Genomic DNA, 8,196 nt, shown 5'->3' on the forward strand with positions numbered 1-8,196 from the left:
GAGTGTGTCAGTTCTCACCATTTTGTTTCTTTCAGGTCAGAAGCAGGTTATTGATTGAAGCTCAGAGCCAGGAACCCAAGGATAGAGATACAAAGGTTTCTTGGCCATTCCTTTTATCAGACCAAACATGCCTAGGGGAGAAATGGGTGCTCAAATTTTACATTGAAGAGGAGATAAAGTTGAGTTTTACATCTGCTTAAGTAAATGCTTAGTCTCCTCTTGACCTCTGTACTCTCAACCAGAAGCCATTGCAAGCTCTTCGTGTTCCTGATGAGCTTTTGGGCACATGCAGATGGGAAAGAGATGGCATGAATCAAACCTCTACTAAGACCTCTGTTCTTCCCAGACAGTATCTTATCCTATCCTTATAATTACTCTGTAAGACAGGCATAAGCAGCTCCATTTTGTATGTGAAAAATGAGGCTCAAAGAGTCTTAAATAGAGTAGAAAGAACAGAGTCTATGGATTTTAGTGGACCTGAAATCCAATAAGCTTCAATATCCTCTTCTGCTAAAAGGAGCTTACTGTTCGTTCTTCTGGGTTGTTTCAAGGAACAAATGAAGTAATGCACACAGATTTTCCTGTACAATGCCTGCATGTACTGAGAACTCCGTGGCCCACACCTGTTACTTTTGTTAATAATAATAATGTTTCTAGATAGTAAATGTTAGCTGTGGGTACTGACCTCAGCTCTGAATGGTTCCAGAGCCCATGTTTTTCCCGTATGCCACATGTTCTGAAATTAAGCACACTACTTTTGTTTAGAAGACTGGGAAGGTGGCCAAAGCAATCCCTGGCCTCCTTAAACTTCTGGGAAACTTGAATTCTAGAAACTAATAACAGAGTAATACCAAATACCTGAAACAGGGAGATTGTTGTAGGCCTGGAGCCAGACAACCAAGCTGTAATTGACCTCGCTTCTGTTCGGTGGGGCTGGGATCAAAATACTCATTCCAGAAGACTGTACCAGATGAACATTTGTATAATTACATGCAGAAAGGGTTCCCTCTACTCCAGGAAAGAACGTGTGCTGAACTCCTAATCTTTTAGGTGTATTATACATTATTTCATGTAACCATCTCAAAGAACCCATAAGTCAAAGGATAATAAGTGCTGTGAAGAGAGGAAGGAAGATGGGGAGAGGTGCCAGGGTGGGTGATGCTATTTTAAATACAAAGGTTGCAGAAACCTCACTGACTGGAGGAGACATACAAAGACAGCCCCACTGCTAATGAAGACAGAGCAGAGAAAAGGGCCAGCAAACTCTCCTCTGCTACCTGAACTTCTGGCTTTCTCTACCCTGGGAATAACAGCAGTGGTTCCATCCATTGGAATAAAGCATAAGGTCTGAGCCTCCATAGCTTTATCCTCAAAACACCCTTGATGGTCAGACAGATATCATTCCCTTTCCAGGGGATGCAGTCGAAGCACAAAGAGAGCAAAAGCCTACCAAGCTCATATGGCCAGAAAGTGGATGAATTAGAATCTGACTCTGAATCTCTTGATACCCATCTCCGTCCCATTTCAACTTTATCAGGCTGGGTCTCCCAGATGTGCCCCAGTCCCTGGCTTTTGGGCCTTCTGGTCTCCAGTGACCTAGACTAGCATTCCAGTTAGTCTCTGGCATTGTTGTTGAGGAACACTGGGGAGTTTGGGGAGCACATGTGTACAGACATACTTCATGAATGTGTGCCCTTCTCACTGCCAATGTGGTGGCTTCCCTGAGGTGGGAGAAGATTCCCTCATCTGTATCTCAACTTGGGCCAGGAATGGGCTTGGGGTGTGACTGCCCCTGGCTTTCTCAGGATGTGTCAGCAAGAAGGCAAATAGCAGAAGGAAAGAATCCAAAATTGTGGTTAAAACCTGAGCTCTGGAGCTAGAAATTGCAATCCCATCGCTACCAGTAATGCATGACTTTAGGTCAGACGCCTGGCCTCTCTGCACCTCAGTTTCCTCATCTGTCAACTAGAGGTTATGATAAGACCTACCACATTGAGTCCTTTTGAGGATTACACTAGACCATGCACATCACTACTACTCCCTGCATGTGCGCTATTATTAATGTCTCCTGCATAAGAGTTTGAGGAGGGTCAGAGGACATTCAAGTGTCCTGCTGAGGATAGAGGACATTCAAGTGTCATTCAGCCAGAATCTCCAGACAGAGTCTAGCACCCGAGCCTCCTGTTTTAGACTAAGCTACTGCTTACCTAGGGCATTTTCAGAAAGTCTGGGAGCAGCTGCTGTACCACTGCAGATCCCTAATTCATGATCCTTCTGTCCTAGGGCTGAAATATCAACCCCAGTACCCTATTTTCCAATTCTTTCTGGGATGCTATTAGGACCTAAGGAAACCGTAATCCTGGCATTCCCTTCATTTCACAGATGGACAAGCAGATGAGACCCTCTGTTACAGCAGCACTACCCTACACACACACACACACACACACACACACACACACACACACACACCATCCTGGGATGCATGCCATGCCACACCTAGATGATGTGTCAGCCTCACAGTGAAAACTTTTCCAGAGCAGTTTGTCTAGGAGTAGACAAAATATATTCTCTAATTGATCCCTGTTTCCACATCCTTTGTATTTCTTTGATGTCTGACTGGTATGAAAAAGCTATCTACAACTAAGAACTATGTCAAGGTAGCTGGTCCATGCAGTAGTGACTGTAGTGAGAGCATGTATCTTATTCCCTCTCCCACCCTCTGCAGAGGACCAGGGGCCCCTTGAAGACTGTGCCGTACTCAGTCTTGCCATATGGTCTAGAAGAGTGAGCATGGACTCCAGAGGAGGCATAGTCAAACCCTACCTCCTGGTATGTGGTCTGATAGTGTAAGCTCTCTGAGGCTGCAGAGAGGAAGTATCATTCCAGCGCACTCCTCGTGCATCCTGATTAGTTGAACTTGCAGTTGATATCACCAGCAGGACTACTTACACGTTGGATACACATTGAAAGGAGTGGTAACTGCTCTAACAAAACTATTAGTATTTTACTTTGTACCCAGTACTTTAAAAAGAAAAAAAACCTTTTCTTTTTTTGTGCTCAGTACTTTTTAAAAACTTTTTTTATTTTGAAATAATTATAGACTTACAAGAAGTTGCAAGTTAATACAGAGAAGAACCCTATATCTATCACTCACCGAGCTTCCCCCAACATTTTACATAACACACGGCATTATCACCACCAGGGAACTGACATTGGCACAATATATTTAACTAGATCAATACATTTAACAAAATAGTAGGCTTTATTCAAATTTCACCAATTTTGTATGCAGTCATATGTGTGGGTATGTGGGTACATGTGTGTGTTCTATGAAATTTTATCACATCTATAGTTTTGACTTTTTTAATTGCATTTTTAATTTCAACATAGTTTTAGATTTACGTGCAGTTGTAAGAAATAATACAGAAAGATCCCATGTACCCTTACCCAATTTAGCCCAATGGAAACATCTTACAAAACTCAATATCACAGCCGAGATACTGATATTGATACAATCAAGATACAGAGCATTTCCGTGCCCACAAAGATCCTCATGTTGTCCTTCTATTGCCATTCCCATGTCTCTTCAGTCTTTACCCCCCAAGCCCTTGGGAACCACCAATCTGTTCTCCAATCTATAACTTTGTCATTTCAAGAATGGTATATAAATTAATCATACAGCACGAACCTTCTGGGATTCGCTTTTTCCACTCCACATAATTCTCTGGCAATTCATCCAGATTGTCCATATAACAATAGTTTGTTCTTTCTTATTGCCAAGTAGTATTCCATGATATGTAGGGGCCATAGTTTGTTTATCCACTTGCTCATTCAAAGACCTATCCAAAGACTTCTCTAGCAAACAAAAAATAGTTTTTACTATTACGAGTACAGTCTATACACATTTGTGTACAGGGTTTTGTGTCGAGATAAGCCTTCATTTCTCTGGGATAAATGCCCAGAAGTACATTTGCTGGGTTATATGGTAATTGCATGTTTAGGGGTTTTTTTAATTTATAAAGTTTATTTCTTTCAAAAGAAACAGAGTGAGTGAGGGTAGGGCAGAGAGAGGGAGAGAGAGAATCCTAAGCAGGCTCCACATATCAGCGTGAAACCCCATGCGGGGCTGGAATTCATGAACATCAAATCATGACCTGAGCTGAAACCAAGAGTTGGACACTTAACCAACTGAACCACCCAGGCATCCCATCCCACATGTTAAATTCTTTTTAAGAAACTGCCCATTTTTCTGAGTTGCTGTGCCATTTTTCATTCCTACCAGCAATGTGTGAATGATTTTTCAAGTCCTCACCAGATTTTGGTGTTTTGGTCTCTTTTATTTTATTCATTCCAATAGGGATATAGTGATATCTTATTGTGCTCCATATTTGTATTTTCCTAATGGATAATGATGTTGAGCACCTTTTCATGTGCTTATTTGCAATTTGTATATCTTCTTCAGTGATGTCTCTTTATGTCTTATGTCCATTTTCTAACTGGGTTGTTTTTTACTATTGAGTTTTGAGAGTTTTGGTCTTTTACATACTCCAAACAAGATGTCCAATATGTAACTTGAACATACTTTCTTATTTCTGTAGCTTGTATTCTCACTCATAATAGAGTCTTTCAAGAGCAAAAGTTTTCCATTTTGATAAAGTCCAGTTTATGAATTTTTCCTTCTATAGGTCATGCTTTTAGTGTCAAGTCTAAGAACTCTTTGCCAAATTCTAAATCCTAAAGAATTTCTCCCGTTTTTTCTTTTTTTTTTAATATTTTTTATTTATTTCTAGGAGAGAGAGAGACAGCGTGAGCAGGGGAGGGTCAGAGAGAGAGGGAGTCACAGACCGAAAGAGGCTCCAGGCTCTGAGCTGGCAGTCAGCACAGAGCCCGACGCGGGGCTCGAACCGACGAACCGCGAGATCATGACCTAAGCGAAAGTCGGACGCTTAACCGACTAAGCCACCCAGGCGCCCCTCTCCTGTTTTTTCTAAAATGTTTATACTTTTACCTTTTAGATTTAAGCCTCTGATCTATTTTGAGTTAATTTTTATATAAGGTGTGAAGTCTAGGTCAAGGTTCACCTTTGTGCCCCTGGATATCCAGTTGCTCCAGTGCCATTTGCTGAACAGTCTTATCTTTCCTCCATTGAATTGCTTCTGTAACTTTGTCAAAAATTCACTGGGTTTATTTGTGTGGATCTGTTTCTTGGTTCTCTATTCAGTTCTACTGATCTATGTGTCTATGCCTCCACGGATACCACACAGTCTTGATTGATGTAGCTATGTAATAAGTCTTGAAATTGAGTAGACAGATCCCTACCTCTTTATTTGTTTTCAAAACTGTTTTAGTTATTCTGGTTCCTTTTATTTTCCATACGCATTTCAGGATAATCTTATCTATAACTACAGAAAAAAAAAACTTCTTGTTGGGATTTTGATAGGAATTCCATTAACCTGTACATCGGTTTGGAGAGAACTGATATGTGTGGGAAATTCCAATCCATGAACACGCTGTATCTCTCCATTTACTTAGGTCTTTGATTACTTTTATCAGCATGTGTAATTTTTAACATCCATAAGTTTAACATACATTCCCTATAAAATATGTAACATAAACAATTTGATTGTAAGTATTTTATTATTTGAGTAATTGTAAATGGTATTTTGTTTTTAATTTTATTGTCCAGGCGTTTATTGCTAGCATATAGAAATACAAAATTGATTTTTGTATATTGATCCTGTATCCCGCAACATTGCTGAATGTTAGTTCTAGGAGGCTTTATCACAGATTCTGTGGGACTTTATATGTAAATAGTCATGCCATCTGCAAATAGGAATAATTTTCTTTCTTTCTTTCTGATCGATATGCCTTTTATTTCTGTCACTTGCCTTGCTGCTCTGACTTGGACTTCTGGCACTATGTTAAATGAAAGTTGTGAGAGAAGACATTCTTGCTCAGTTCCAGATGGTAGGGGGGAAGCATCCAGTCTTTTATCATTAAGTATGATATTAGCTGTAGATTTTTTTGTATATGCTCTTTATCAAGTTAGGCAAGCTCCCTCTATTTCTTTCTTTTTTTCCTAAGACTTCTTATAATGAATGGGTTCTCAGGGATATTTTAACAAGATAGTTTCATAGAGTCCAGAGATGAAATATTTTAAAACATGCCTTCCTCTAGAAGTGCACATATGTACTGAATAGTCTACACAGACAATAGTTGTGTAAATGAATCAAGAATGTTCATGGGCAAAGATTGGAAGTTCTTCATTGGTCTGGCTGTGTCCTCATGCAGCAGCCTCAGAGACACATTCCCCACTGTATTCTATGTAAATAGGACCCCCCTATGTAAATAGGAGTTGTGCAGTTCAGTGGGCCCCCTGTGAGAGAATGTTCACTTTGTTTTACTAGACAATCCTGACTGAGAAGGTCCCTCATTTACATAAAGACTTTGCGGATTTGAGGCTCTAGGCAGTCACCTGATTTACCCTTCAGTTTTTTTATTCAGTATATAGCTACTGACTACCTCCTAGCAGGTACTGTTTGTTGGAGGTGATGGGGATACTACAGTGAATAACAAAGTCCTCATGTTTTAATAACCCCAGCAGAGGATGGTGGTGGCTCTAGCTGGAATGATACAGTGTTAGTAAACCCCAAATGGTTAGATTTTATCATAATGCCGCCTTTGCTCAGAGACTGAGTGAACGGCCCAGTGTCACACAGCTGGCAGCTCTGGGAAGTAAGCCATGGTAGATCTGGTTCTCACTGGGTCCCTCAGAATGGCGCATGGCTGCCACTAGATGGAACCTCGCTCTCCAGGCTCCTCTGGACTTCCATCCTGATAACACTACATTCACCTCTTCTTCACTCTCAGGTAAAAAGAGGAGGCAGTTAGGAAGTGCAGTACCTCATGATTCACGAGGGTGAATGTTCACACATACCAAGCTCAGAGACCAAAGTCTGAGGCCACTACTGGCTAACTGGCCACAGAGTGTGTAGTGTGTGGGGGAGGGGGAAGGGTACTTTCTCCCCCAGCACCTGGAATCTAGAACCCTTCTCCCAGGGAGGCAGGAGGTGGCCAGTGGGAGTGAGTCAGGAAGGAGTCCCTGGCAGCAAACCGTGGCCATCTGCAGGGCACCTTGATGAAAACAGACCATTACTCAGCCCTCCGGCTCAGCAGCCAACCATGCACACGTCTCTAATTGGGCATTTTCAGGCCATTAAGTAGATCGATCAATGACAATTATCTTTGGTTTTAACTTTACTCCTCCTCCGTCTGTCATTCTCCAGGCTTTAGAGTAGTATTAGAGAATAATATACGTGAACATAAATGCACACATGCCTCCGTGGTCCATCTTAAGTGGGCAGCACACTCACATACACACAAATCCATGGTGGGGCAGAGTCCCTCAGTGTGAGTGGCTTGGGGCCCAACTCCTGCTGGTCTGCTTCCTCATCTTCAGGTCCCAGGCCTCTTTCCACTGCAAGCTGCAGCGGAAAGAAGAGAAGTTGGAACCATGCATGATGCCTGGCGGCCCTCTGCCTGACTCTGGGGGTAGGATGAGGCAGAGTAGGGTGGAGGCATTATGCTGTGCCTGAGAGGGGCACCAACACATAACGTATGCAAGAGGAGCCCCAAGGAACTAGTTTTTTCCCATGAATGGCATCCAAGAAGTGACCAATCATAAAACAACTGTTGTAGGCCAAGCAGTGGGTTTGGCCCTTGACATACACAGACTCTTTAATACCTCCAACATCATTATAAAGCAGATATTACTCTCCCCATATTGCAGATTAGGAAACAGAGGTAGCAAGGGCTTGTGGCCACCTGAGGCAGGTAATTTTCATGGCCTTCTTCTACCTTATCTTCGCATGCTGTTCAAGACAGCCCTCCACCCGGCCAAAGCACAGGCTCAGGGGCTGTGGGCTCAGTCCTCAGGGTCATTTCCAAACAGTGTCCCTGGTGGCAATGCTGCCCCTCTCCTGTCTCTATCTGTCAGGCCCTCCCAGCAAGGCTCCTGCTGGTTTTCCTAAACTTTCCTTCCTACTTTGCTCTGCAACTCTGCTGCCTTCTTGCTGGTTGTTGATACAAGTATTTTTAGGGCAGGAAACACACAGCCTCTTTCTCTGAGGCCCTGCCCCCCACTGTGGCTGCTCCACACTCAGAAGTTGTTGTCACCGAGGCTATTGTCACACTGTC

The sequence above is a fragment of the Hyaena hyaena genome, unplaced genomic scaffold (assembly GCF_003009895.1).
Source record: "Hyaena hyaena isolate Hyena2069 unplaced genomic scaffold, ASM300989v1 scaffold_10, whole genome shotgun sequence".
In the NCBI taxonomy this organism is placed as follows: domain Eukaryota; kingdom Metazoa; phylum Chordata; class Mammalia; order Carnivora; family Hyaenidae; genus Hyaena; species Hyaena hyaena.